Genomic DNA, 14,851 nt, shown 5'->3' with positions numbered 1-14,851 from the left:
GGTGCGCGCCCGCTGCGCTCGAAGATCCGTCGCTTCCGAGTATAGCTCTACGTGGCGTGGGAGTGGCGCCAGAATTCAAACTAACAGCCGCAGTTGGAGGCGAGTCTACCGCCTGCCCCGGGCCAAATGCGCCCTGAACAGATTGGCCGGCTTGGGGCCGGGAGTGGGCTTGAGTTTTGTAGCGCAGGACGGCCTCAGCATTTGAGCATCTCGAAAAGTCGGGCTGACTTGGCGCGGCGGGAGTTGACGCCCAGCGGGCGCCGCAGGAGCTGGCGGGCACTGGTCTCCGCACTCACAGAAAGATAAACTGGCGTGCAGAAGTGCTTAGGTGAAAAAAGTATGTGAAAGCACCGCCTTTCTCCTGCGGTCCATGGCGAGAATACCGCGCCTCTGCGGGACAGCCGGCCCGCCGCGCCGCGCGCGGCCCAGTTGCGCCCCAGTGCGGGCGTCCGCGCCCTACCCGCCCCACCCCATCCCTGTTCTTCATTGTGCCAGGCGCTGCTGTTGCGTTACGTGGTCTGCGCTTAGAGTTCTCCCCGACGCAGCCAACCCGAGAGGTAAATACCCCGTTTGGTGGAGGAGAAAATTGAGTCCTAAAGCAGATAAGTAATTTGTCTAAATTGACACAACTGAAAAGCTTTGCTGTTTTTAATTTGTTTGGCCGAGTTCGTTATAATGAATGCAAGAGAAAATTTAGTTTGAGAAATATCCCAGAATACTATATACAAACGACTCTTAAAAAATTCAGTAGCCAAGATTGTATTAATTCATATGTGTAAGTGAATACATGTGTATGCACACACAAGCACACATGACATTTGAACATTCTAGCATTTGAAAACTCAGGCCTTCATGGCACTCATTACTAATTATTATTTATGTCTGGGTTTGTTTATTGTCCTCCCCATGTCTAAGGAACACATGGTTTTGTGTCCACTTTTTATTATTCGGCCTTAGAACAGTGTTCTGTCCAGCATAAAGTAGGTTGTCTGTAACTATTGGTTGAATGAATAAATGAATATATGTGGTGGCCTTTTAGAAAATTAAAATGAAGACCAAATTGCAGCTTAAAGGATAATAGTGTAAATCAAATTTCTGTAACAGGAACCTAAGTGATGAAATATTTACTTGGCTAGGTATTACATAGATATTTTAACAGTATTTTGTAATGTAAATGTAAATTTACATGTTGGTCATAGTAAAAAAAAACTGAAACAGTACAAAAGGATATAAAAAGCAAAAAGATCCTTTCCATATCACTGGGAATCTCCTGTTAGCAGTAACCACTATTAACAGTTTTTGAAACTTTTGAATTGTATATGCATATACAAATATTTCTATGCAAATACAAATACATATTTTTTAATATTTTATATGTACAGGTAAGATCTGCATACTTTTCTGCAACTTTCTTGCCCCCTCATAAATCTAAACATTTTTTCATACCAGTACTTATAAATGAACTTATTCTTGTTTATAGCATGCATAGTATTCAGTTGGATATATCATAATTTATTTCCTCAGTTTCCGGTTTTTCACTATTTCAAATTGTGCTGAAGCGAATTACAGATATGTTATAGGGATCTTGTTGGAAGATCTGCAAGATCAATTTCTAAAGGTGAGTCAAAGGTTATGTGCACTTAAGTTTGTGATAGATACTGCTTAATTGTTTCTACCATCCTTCCACTACCACAAAATAGTCATGTTGTGATGATATATTGAAGAGTGTTTTGCTAATTGAAAAACATGCATATTACTTTATGGGATGGCAGTTATTACACAATCAAAATTGAAAACTATTTCTCCGTGTTATCTTTGAATCACTGCTGTGTTGAAGACCATCAAAAGCAGTACAAAACAATAATTCCCTACCATGACTTATCAATTGAATTACTTGGAGAGCTAAAAAAATATCAGATTTTTGGGCCCTAATGTGCAACAACCAAAGCAGAATCTCTAAAAATGGGACCGAGGGAACTTTTTTTTTTTTAATGAGAGAGACAACTGACAAGTGGGGGAGAGGGAGAGAAGAGGGAGAATCTTAAGCAGTCTCCATGCGGAGCATGAGCTTGATGTGGGGCTCAGTGCAGGGTCTCCATCCCGTCCCTGGAATCATGACCTGAGCCAAAATCAAGAGTTGGATGCTCAACCGACTGAGCCACCCAAGCACCCCAACCCAGGAAACATTTTTAAACAACCATATGAGCCAATGCTGTTCAACAGGAATATAACATGAACCACAAATGAGAATTGCATATGTAACTTTGAATATTATAGTAGCCACATTTTAAAAAATAAAAAGATTTGGATATAATTAATTCTAATGCATTTTATTTAACCCAATATAACTAAAATATTTTCATCTCAACATCTGATCAACACAAGTTATTGAGATATTTTCCATTCCTTTTTTGTACTCAGTCCTTGCAATCCAGTGTGTATTTTACAGCCACAGCATATCTCGGTTTGACTGTCCACATTTCAAGTGCCCCTTTGCCATATGGTTAGTGGGTACTTTATTGGATGGCACAGGTCAATGGTGATTCATATACATATAGAAGTTTGAGAATCACTGTTTTAGGGTAAGTGTGGTACAGCATACCTGAAACATATTCCAGTCTTTAAAGAAAAAAAAAATTTTTCCATATTAGCTTTTGACTCCAACTAATAACTAATACATGCAATGCAAAATAAAATGAATCCAGAACTTGCTTATTGACAGCACTGCCCTCCAGTGAATATGAGCGATGACTGAAGCTGTTACACAACTCCTTCAAGGTGTTTATCTCTTCAAGAAACAGAAAAACAGTGAGGGATGAAGCCATCAGTCATTGCTCCTACACCTAAAACAGTCAAGCAAATTGCTACCAAATATTTGAAATGATTAAAGAAAGACCATATAAAGGTCAGAACTGAAATTTAAGTGTCCTTGAAGAAGGGATACAGGTGTGCTCTTTCAAAGGGGCACACGTACCCCAATGTTTATAGCAGCACTATCATCAATAGCCAAAGTATGGAAAGAGCCCAAATGTCCATCGATGGATAATAGATAAAGAAGATGTATATATATACAATGGAGTATTACTCAACAATCATAAAGAATGAAATCTTGCCATTTGCAACTACATGGATAGAACTAGAGGGTATTATGCTAAGTGAAATTAGTCAGAGAAAGACAAATATATGACTTCACTCATGAGGACTTTCAGATACAAAACAGATGAACATAAAGGAAGGGTAGCAAAAATAATATAAAAACAAGGAGGGGGACAAAACATGAGACTCTTAAATACAGAGAACAAACTGAGGGTTGCTGGAGGGATTGTGGGTGGGGGGATTGGCTAAATGGGTAAGAGGCATTAAGGAAGACACTTGTTGGGATGAGCACTGGGTGTTATACAAAGGGGATGAATCACTGGAATCTACTGAAATCATTACTGCATTATATGCTAACTAACTTGGATATAAATTTAAAAATTAAATAAATAAATAAATAAATAAATAAAAGTATCCTTGAAGAACTTAACATGCTAAAAATAGTTCTCATATTCTTAACATACTTTTAGATGAGATCATCATTTTAATAATTTTTTGGAGGAAATATTCATTGAGCTTCTGGTGCATGCCATGTGCTTCAAGGAAAGCTAATACAAATACACAGAAGTCCTTGTCCTTCCTGAAAGAGTTTATAGTTTAATAAGAAGTCTGTAAACTTAATTTTAGATATCTCTGCTTTAAAAATTAAAATCATTAAAGTCTTTTTGATGAGATCATAATGTGAACCAAATAGTGTTTTAGGAAGTGTTTGGAGGAAAGATTAAAAGCACAGTTTAGAAATTAGTGCAGTCATTTAGATGAGATATTGTGAAGGACACCACTATAATGTTGGCAATGGAAATGGAAGGCAGGGAAGAGAAGAACACAGAACTTATGTGGTGTCAAGTTCTTATGTGTATTAGATCATGTAATCTTCAAAACAATCCTGGTATGTATTTTTAACCTTGTATTTTTAACCTTGTATTAAAAAAAGAGGCATAGAGATCTCAGTGAACTCACATTCCCCAAGTCTTTCCCCGAATTCATAATGTCATGAGGGCATGATATTGCTGTGTTAAAGGAAGAAAAAGTAGGATGTGATGATGAAATGTGGGAGAAGAGAGAAAACAATGGAGCCTAGGCAGCCAAGAGAATGACAGCTCCATTGAGAGGAAGAGGTAAGTCAGAAGTTACTGATTTGGGAGAAGTGAAAAGAAGATTCATTTTTGCTTGTGCTAAATATGGGGTAGAACATTGAGTTCCATTTGTCCAGTGGATAATCAGAAATGTAGAAATGAAGCCCAAGAGAAAAGTCAGGGCTGAAGAAGGCTCATTGAGCAAATGAATGTAAAGAGGATGATTGAAGTTTTGTGCACAGACAAGTGTGGGAAGAAAAGAAAAAAAACACCAACAACAGTAGCCTAGAACCAGTACCATAGTGTAATCAGATATACTGCAGTAGACAGCTTTTGAAAACATTTCAATACACACAAAGATCTGGGTAGATAATTCATGAGAATAAAGTTCACTATTATAACTTTTTTCTTAAATCATGGTAGAAGTATATATACCATATTAAATAGCGTAAGCATAATTATTCCAAAGCAGAAAAAAAAATCAGACTTCCAATATTAGAATTAAAGAATCTTCTCTTAGTACAATGTTCTTTTGTTTTCCTAGTTTCTAAACTGAACTCGTCAGTAAATTCTAGGTTTGATGGCAGAACAGACAAATGTAATTTGAAGAAAATCTTGTGAAAACTCTGAAATAGTAAAGTGTTAAGTTCATGGAATAAAGTTAAAGAACTTAAATTAGAGGAAAAGCCTTGTATATGTGGCAACATCAAGGACAGTTTGATACTTGAGTCCGAAGTTCAGAGGAGAGGTCAAGGCTTGAGTGTCTTTGGCATGAGTAAGATATTTAAAACATGACACTGAGGTCATCAGGGAAAGAGTATAAATAAAGAGGAGAAAGCCCAGGACAGAGCAGAGCCTTGGTGCCCTGCTAACTTTAGGGTTTTAGTAGAGAAGGAAGTGACAGCAAAGGAAACCCGCCTAAGGGGAAAACTGGAAAGTGTGATATCTCTGAAAGAGGTAAACAGGGAGAGAGATTCATTTATTCATTTGGGATGCTCCTGAAAGGACAAGTACGATAACAGAAATAACCTTTGGGTTTGGCAACATGAAGATTACTGGTGATCTTGTAAACATGGTCTCAGTGAAATAGTGATGATGAAGAGATGAAGATGAAGATAATGCCTTGGGCCTGGAACATTTGCTTTCACAAAGATAAGGAGTCCTGATAGCCTGCTGGGCATATGGACTTATCTGGGATTACCTTTCCTGATTCAGGATTTCATATGTCCCTCTTTGTTCTGCTTAAAGCATGTGCATCATAAGGCACCACACCAGCCCTACTGCAATATCTGTTTCTGGTGGGAAGGGAAGAGTGTTCTTCACCTGCTACATAAGAGGATTGAGTAGAGACTATCTCCCTGTGCCAACTTTGGGGCAAGATGCGCTGTCCATGATGGACTGACACTCATTATTGAAGTGATCTTGCTCTGTCTCTGTGAATAAAGTATTATTCCATCCAGTGCCTGTGTGAGTCTTGTCTTTCTTGGCAGTGCCAATACCTGAAAACTCTTGCAGTAGGTTGACATCTTGCCACTGCTTTTCCTGGTGTTTGGTAACAGGTGTCAATTGCTCAACAGTTTAGTGCAGTGAGCAAGGTCACCAACCATGTTAGTACATGATGCAGATGCATGGCGTTCCTCAGTCCAGCCATCCTAGAGTGATGTCAGCTTCCTGTGGGGAGGAGGGCCTGACTGAGATACTGTGCTGTCTCTGGATGAGTGGGAATAAGTGAAATGTAGGCAGTCTCCCTGTCATCAAGGATAAACTGGTGTGATGGATGAGGGCAGAAATGCAAGAGGTGGGCCCTAAAAATATTGGGAAGTTAACCTGGCTTCTGGCCATCTTCATACTTCTACACTGTCCTCTAACTTCCACATGCCAGGAGCTGCAGATGACACCCAAGGGGGGTCAAAGGCCCCTGTGTAGGAAGCTCCGTTTGATCCGAGTTGCTTAAGAGCCCCAAGTAAGACTTGTTTTCATTAAATGCAAACCACCAATGATGTTGCTGAACATGAAACTGATCAAATGAGATCCTTTTTGGAGAGTGAAATACAAAAACTGAAAGATAGATTTGGGCGGAGGCCAGGGAATTCTCATGCAGCTTGGTTGGTGCCCCTGTTTGACGAGAAGGCCTTGCAGACCCAAATGTCCCAGGCTGAATGGTGCAGTCGAAGCTAACCACTGACCTTTTGCTGCAATGCATTTTAAAAATCTACATTGAGTAGGGCAACCAACAGGACGAAGAGTGCATGTCACTTTTTTTTTTTATGTTTATTATTTTTGAGAGAGAGAGAGCGAGCAGGAGAGGGTGAGAGAGAGAGAGGGAGGCAGGATCTAAAGCGGGCCCTGTGCTGACAGCAGAGAGCTCAATGCAGGGCTTGATCTCACAAACTGTGAGATCATGACCTGAGCTGAAGTTGGACATTCAACTGGCTGAGCCACCTAGGTTCCCTTCAGTCCATGTCACTCTTGATCTAGATTGCAAGGAGTATGAGAACAATATTCTTAACTGTGAGGACTTCCCTAGGACTAAGACCCCCTGGAAAGCCATTCATAAAGCCACAACTGCATTTCAGGTAAAAGCCATACCTGATTATGTGACCCTGTGTCTGGGTACATGGATGATGTATTGGAGGCCTTCATGCAACAGGACCATTCCCAGTGGAAGACCCCGCTATCACTGCTGTTGACCCTGAAATGACTGTGAGGGAAGCAATGGAAAAGCTCCACTGAAAAGTCTTGCTTGGGATAAAAACAAAATGATTTCAATGGTTTCCAACAACTTGGGCTGAACAGATAGAAAACAAACAAGGGGAAGCCATGCCCAGAGGGCCAAAAGGTGAATTCAAGAGATTACAAAGGGGGAAAAAGGAAAATAGGGTTGATCCGCAGAGCAATATGGCTTTGATTGGTAAAACTGGATAGATAAACGAAAGTAATGAGATTCCTACAGAAGACTTCCACCCATGCTATGTGGTAGAGAGAAGTCCCTCTAAATTGGGGGTTAAGGCCCTACTTCCATATTCCCATGTGATAGCCTGAGTGGTACAGGTCTCACTCAGACCTCCAAGCCATCCAAAACCAACAAGACTCAACAAACTCACTAGCTAAGGTGGTGATGAATAATTGAATAGCCTTGATTATCTGTTGGCAGAACAGTGAGGCATTTGTATTATTGCCAACTGTTGTAGACTCTGGGTCTGGAGTTCTGTCTTGTCCAGCAAGAAAATGGGATGCAGGATTTAAAAATGCGAGAGGCTAATGTCTGGGAGGAGACAAGAGCCCAGAGTAAGGGTCCTTGCTCCATTTTTATTAGGATAAGAGGGCTTAGAAACATGGTAATGGACGTGCACAAAGAGACAATGAAATCGTGAACATTAATTAACTCATGGGCATGAGGCAAAGGGGGTTTTGAAGATGTGTGGTGTTAGGGGTTTGGGTCAGTACAAAACAAAATCCTGGTTCCTGGTGAAGGTTGTTTACAGAGGACGTGAGGCCCCATGTCTGTTTACCTAAACTGGCCTAGGGGACAAGAAAGACAGCATGCTACCTCAGGGTCAACAAGGCTCCGCTCTGGGCAACCTCCCCCACCGCCCTATTTACGTGTTTACCTAATTTGGTCCTTCCTTCCTGTGAAAGCAGCTTTCTGCTGTTGTACTAAGTTGGGGGGCATTTCTGCCCTGAATACCTAATCTTGTTTACCTCATTTTGGATGTTTTCATCCTGAGATACCCTATTCTTATACCTTTGTCCTTTACTGGGGGTCTTTGCACCATTTACCTAATCTTATTTACCTAGTCTTGTTTACCCAAACTTGGGGGTGTACATCCTGTGGCTTTCTAATTCTTTATGCCTTGTTAACCCATCTGGTGCAAGCTCAGGGAATTCCTAAGCTTATTCCCCACAGCCAACAACTCTTGTGTATATATCAATAATTCAGATAAGGCAAAAACTAAAGAACATCCATGCTCAGATGGGATGATTATTGACTATCTACCTGCAGTACCCCACCAGACTCCTTAGTTGGTTTATTCCAAGCCCTTGGGTCTCCTAATTAGAGACTGTCCTCAAGCGTAGGCTTGATCATCATCCTGGGTCTGGTTCTCCTAATGATCCTGATGAAGTGCTATCTCAAAATGATAGGTCTCTGCAGGCAAACTGCATCTATATACATTGTTCAAGGGCCCCATTAGACCCAGCTCTATCTCTAAATTTGGGGCAAACAGTGGTCCTACCAGATTTTATGCACTTTATCTGCTATTTAAGCAGCTGAACAATGGTTGGTGGACTGTTGAACAATGGTGGACTGTTGGGAAAGGCAGTCATGCACAGTCTGTTGACCCTTGTGTGGCTGCATAACAGTTCTTTGGACCTGGTTCATTTCCTTACATGGAGATAAGGAGCCATCATACCCTGTGTTGGCATATAAAATTGTTTGGAAGTATCTTTCCTTATTCCAGATTTGATATGTACTTCTTTCCTCTGCTTAAAATGTGTGCATCATAGGGCACCTGGACAACCCCACTATTATATCTGTTCCTGGCAGGGAGAGATGGGGATCCTGCACTTGTATCACAGGAGGGGTATAGGTAGATCATCTCCTGGCTATAGTGATTGGTCTGCAGGTAGAAACAATCCAATTTGAGCTAGTGAGAGTCAGATTTGTCTCATCCAATTGTGGAGAAAAAGTCCTATTACATTTGAACATAGAGGATGTGAAATCTGGGAGTGCTACAACCATCTCTCTTATTTTTTAAAAAGTTTATATAAATATATTTTTTGAGATAGAGAACCAGCATGGGAGGGAAAGGGAGAGGGGTTGCAGAAGATCAGAAATGGACTCTGTGTTGACAGCAGTCTGATGTGGGGCTCAAATCCACGAGCCATGAGATCATGACCTGAGTCTATGTCTGACACTTAACTGAATGAGCCACCCAGGAGCCCTGATGATCTCTCTTAAAAAAAAAAAAAATTGAAGTATAGCTGACACACAATGTTACATTAATTTGGGTGTACAACATAGTGATTCAACAAGTCTATACATTATACTATGCTCACTACAAATGTAGCTACCATCTGTCATCATACACTATTATAGTAACATTGACTGTAGCCCCTGTGCTGTTACCTTTCATCCTCATGACTTATTCATTCCATAACTGGAAGCCTGTACTTCCCATTCCACCCATTTGCCCGTCTCCCAACTTCCTCCCCTCTGGCAACTGTCACTTTATTCTCTGTATTTATGGTTCTGTTTCTGCTTTTTGTTTGTTCATTTATTTTGTTTTTTAGATTCCATATTATGAGTGAAATTGTGTGGTATTTGTCTTTCTCTGTCTGACTTATTTTACTTAACATAATACCCTGTAGGTCCATCCGTGTTGTCACAAATAGGAAGACCTCATTCTTTTTAACAGTTGAGTAATACTCCATTGTGTGTGTGTGTGTGTGTGTGTGTGTGTGTGTATCATATTTTCTTTATCCATTCGTCTGTTGATGGACACTTGGTTTGCTTCCATATCTTGACTATTGTAAATAATGCTGCAATAAACTGGAGTGCATATATTTTTTTTGATTTAGAGTTTTTGTTTTCTTTGGGTAAATACCTAGTAGTGGAATTACAGGACCGTATGGTATTTCTATTTTTAATTTTTTGAGGATCTGCCACACTGTTTTCCACAGTGGTTGCACCAATTTACATTCTCACTAACAGTGCATGAGTGCTCCTTTTTCTCTACATCCTGCCGCAACCATTTTTTGACCACAAGAGGAGAACCTCTCTGAGAATTAAGTCAACACACAGAAGGGAAAAGAGTAGAGCTGAATTGAGAGGCAGAGAGAATTGGGTTGTAGGAATATCATTTGAACATGATTGATTTCTGTAGCACTGGAGGTTAGCCATTCCTCAGTCAAATCAGGTTGTGTTCATTTATCTATTGCTGCATAATAAACCACCCCAAACTCAGTGCTTACAACAAAAACAATTACTATTTCTCATGATTCTGTGGGTTGACTGGGGAGTTTTTCTGAATGGGCTTACTCATGCTGAGGTGATCTGCTGAGGGCAAGGCTCAGCTGGGACATCCAAGACAGCTGGGCATCTCTTCCCACATGGTATTTCATTCTGGGCATCTTCATGGCCTAGACATATCAGGGCAGTATTCCAAGAATTTGCCTATTAACTTTTTGCTTGTATTATGTATGCTGATGTTTCTCTTGTTCGTATCAAGTCATATGGCCAAGCCCAAGGTCAATATGGAAGGGGTGGTGAACAAGCATGTGGATACTGAGAGATGTGAATACTTAGAGGTGTGATTTGCCGGGGCCATTACTGTAACAATCCATGACAACCTACTTCTACTAATTCTTAAATTCCTTGAAGCTCCTTCATGGACCAAAGAAGATTTTTTTTTATCTCATTAAAAAAAAAAATCTGGGGGCGCCTGGGTGGCTCAGTCGGTTGAGCGTCCTACTTCGGCTCAGGTTGTGATGTCACAGTCCGTGAGTTCGAGCCCCGCGTCGGGCTCTGTGCTGACAGCTCAGAGCCTGGAGCCTATTTCAGATTCTGTGTCTCCCTCTCTCTGACCCTCCCCCGTTCGTGCTCTGTCTCTCTCTGTCCCAAAAATAAATAAACTTAAAAAAAAAAAAATCTGCCAAAAAAATTTTTTTTTGTTATGCAAACTATCTTACATTTCTCACTCTAGAGCCACGCTTCAACCTTCTCCACCTACTTTATGCTCTGGGAAGCTGACCTAAATTGATTGCATCAATGAATCCGTGTCCTCTGGTTTCCCATTGGTTTGGGCCAATAGGGAACGCGAGCAGGAGATCAGAGGGAAGAGAGAGTAGTTGTTAGCCTCCACCAAAGGGATAGCTTCTTTTAAAGTGTCCCACTTCACCGTTCTCTTTCTTCCCTTGTCCCTTCAGACCTAAGGGTAATAAAGCTCAACTAGGCCCAGGATACTGTTCTTTTTGGTTTTCCTACATCTTGCCATCTTGTTAAACTTACTGAACTTTTCTTAGATTTTCCATATGTTTTCTGTTGGGACCCTGAATAATATTTACGTGTAAAATCCTGGTTTAATTAAGTAGGATTAAGTATATTTAAATGTATACATGTACTCATGTGTATAATAAAAGATATTCTAGTCTTGTCAACTTTGCCAGAGTGAATTAATATTTTGGTTTCTGCATACTAGCTTGACTTGGTGGCTAGTCTCTCTCTCTCTCTCTCTCTCTCTCTCTTTTACCTTATTCTCCGAGATAATGTAACACTGTTTAAATGAAAGCTGTCTTACAATGCATCTGTGAGAAGCACATTACAACTGCCTATTCTACTATAGTTCCTCACAAATACATTATAGTTAGTATTAAATAAGATGTTCAGATAATTCTTAAGCCCTGTTTATAATGGCTGCAAACAAATGATTGCCTGGAAACTGATTGGAAAATCTTATAATAACTGAATTTCATACCTTGTCAGTAAATGTATACAATTGCTCTTAGTTATCATTTTAGGATAACTTCAGGGACATAAAGTCCTAGAATCATAAATTTTCTAAGTCAGGTTTGTAAGATGTTATATCAACCCTTTTACCCTTTAGCTTTATAATCATAATGTGTTATGTATTTTAAACTCTGGTTTTAGAGAATTTAATGATTCTTTAAATGATAAATAGCTAGGTGGCAAAAAACTAGTATAGATTTCTTAAAGATATATCAGAAGGATGTAATCATAGCTGTGTTTTATATCCTGTTAAATTTCTCAGCACACTACTAAGTTTTGCCAATTGTCTTTTATCATATAACCAATGTGATGATTGACTATATTTTGTAAGTACTTAAACTATTAAATATTAAATATCATGAATATCATAAATGGTTGAGCAATTAGAGTTGGGAATTGGTTACATCATGTGATGTACATGTTTACTTTGCTATCCTCACACTGTTACTTTCCTGTGATGTTCTGAATGTTCTGTGATGTTCTGTATTTCAGGTGTATGGAGGAACCTGAAATGCATGTACTATTGCAGGGCAAGGCCATGGATCAAAAACCTTTTTCTTAGAAACCTTATTTTTTATTTTATTTTTTCATTTAAAAAATTTTAAAAATGTTTTATTTGTTTTTGAGAGAGAGAGAGAGAGAGAGAGAGAGAGAGAGAGAGAGGAATGGATGGGGGAGGGGCAGAGAGAGAAGGAGACAGAATCTGAAGCAGGCTCCAAGCTCTAAGCTGTCAGCACAGAACCTGACACAGAGCTCAAACTCAGGAACCGAGATATCATGACCTGAGCGTAACCATTGATCCACCCAGGTGCCCCTCGGAAATCTTATTTAACGGCCTGTCAGAGAAGGAATTTTCCTAACTCATATTGTGTAGGTAATTAGAACTTGTCAACTTTGTAAAATAATTATACAATGAGGGTATTGAATTGGAAGGATACTCAGAGTTTATTTCTGAGAGATATTTATGTATAAGAATAGAAAATGAAAGATAACCTTTGGGAAAGACACTTTGAAAATCAACTTGAAAGAGTTCGATTAAATTCAAAGATTCATTAACCATGATATGCATTATGAATAGACTATGTATATATTGCATGCTCTGAAGATAAAGATCTTCAATGCATACCTATCATTCTGATTAAGAATTAGCAGATATGCTTGAGCAATCTGAAATCTGGATTGAAAAACTGAAGAACAATAATATAAGCTATAACTTTTTGGCAGTTCAAGGAAGCCATGTGGAGACAAATCTGATGGAGATATTTCTTAGAGTATTTCACACAATAAGAGCCAGTTTACTGGCTCAGTCTACAGTCATTCAGTAGAACAAAGATGTGTGATAATGCCAGTGAAGGTCACACTATATTTTTTAATATGTCAAATTTTTGCCATATTTCAAGACCTGCACTTGTTGGGAACTTAGTTGAGAGTACTTTGGCTCATGATACCCAACAGAGAATATTTCTAAGGCCCTTGTCAAATATCAGTTGGGGGGCCGCCTTGGTAAAGTACAATGAATTAGTTTCATTTCCTCTGACTCTTAGATTCTAGATGCTGAGAAGGAGAAGAGAGGGCCAAGTTAGCTTTTGGTAAAAGAGTGAGGTGGGAGAGAAATACCTCTATTGTGCTGGTCCCTTGACTCCATTCTTGCCCCTTGTTCTCAGTTTTAGGAAGAATTGAATAATTCACACAAGCTCTTTATATGATACATCCTTTTAAAATCAGCTTTCAGATTTTTCCACTATTTGAAAGTTTTTCATTTTTCATCCTTTAAATTTTTGCATTAGAACCTTAAGTATAGATGTATCTATTGCTTCAAAATATTTGCAATAATCTAACATCTTCTCTTCTGTTTTACATAGCAAGTGATCTCTAAAGTAGATTCTCAAGTATTTACAACTGAAGGTCTCTTACACAGATAAATGGAAATTGCCCTGGCATTCAGGGGATATAATGGTTAATTTTATGTGTCAACTTGGCTGGGCCATAGTGCCGATATGTTTCATCAAACATTCTTCTGGATGTTTCTTTGAAAGTGTTTTTTTGGATGAGATTAACATTTACATCAGTGGACTTTGAGTAAAGCAGATTACACTCTATAATGTGGATAAATCTTACCCAATCAGTTGATTGCCTTAATAGAACAAAAACTGACCTCTTCAGACCAAGAATGAATTCTGCTAATTCTGCCAGAAGAACTGCCTTTGGGCTAGAACTACCACTCCCCTGAGTCTCCAACCTACTCGCCCACTCTATAGATCTCTCTCTCCCTCTGTGTGTGTGTGTGTGTGTGTGTGTGTGTGTGTGTGTGTAGATAGATATACATATAGATATAGACATAGACATATCTATCTATCTAATCTATCTATATCCTATATTTCCTATTGGTTTGGTTTTTATGGAGGACCCTAATGCATATGATTTGTCTTATTTCTATTTGTTATTCTTTCTTTTCCATTGCTACTAGTATATTTGCCTTTTATTCTTCTTCTTTCAAAACTATCTCTTGTGCTGTGTTCATAGGAATTCCTCCAGCTTCTTTATTTTTTATTAAAGTTTATTTATTTTGAAAGAGAAGAAGAGCATGAGCGGGGTGGGGGGGGCGCGCAGAGAGAGAGGAGAGAGAGAGAATCCCAAGCAGGCTCTGTGCTGTCAGTGCAGAACCCGACGTGGGGCTCAGTCCCACAAACCGTGAGATCATGACCTGAGCTGAAATCAAGAGTCATTTACTTACCAACTGAGCCACCCAGGCATTCCTAACTTCTTTTTATCTAAATGTGTGTGATGCTTATGAATTTTAGTCCAAAATATTGGCACACAAAGAATGTCACATTCCATAATTTCTCTAAAACTCAAATCTGCTTTAAGCCTCCACCTGTAGCATGGCACTCACCTCTGGGATCTTCTTCCCATTCCTTTAGTTTAGACAAGGATGCCAGTCTTATCATCACACTAGGGGATTGATTGATTAATCCAAAGTGGTTGGCAGTGTCACTGGAATTTCTTCTACTCAATGAAGCTTTTCTTTTTTCTTTTTAAATTTTTTAAATGTTTATTTATTTTTGAGAGAGAGAGAGAGCGAGCGAGCCAGAGTGCAAGCTGGGGAGGGGCAGAGAGAGAGGGAGACACAGAATTTGAAGTAGGATCCAGGCTCTGAGCTGTCAGCACAGAG

This window comes from Lynx rufus, unplaced genomic scaffold, assembly GCF_022079265.1.
Source record: "Lynx rufus isolate CCGP_SWC_20201006 ecotype Redwood Valley unplaced genomic scaffold, mLynRuf1.p SCAF_6, whole genome shotgun sequence".
Taxonomy (NCBI): domain Eukaryota; kingdom Metazoa; phylum Chordata; class Mammalia; order Carnivora; family Felidae; genus Lynx; species Lynx rufus.
Note: the sequence above shows the minus strand (reverse complement) of the source record.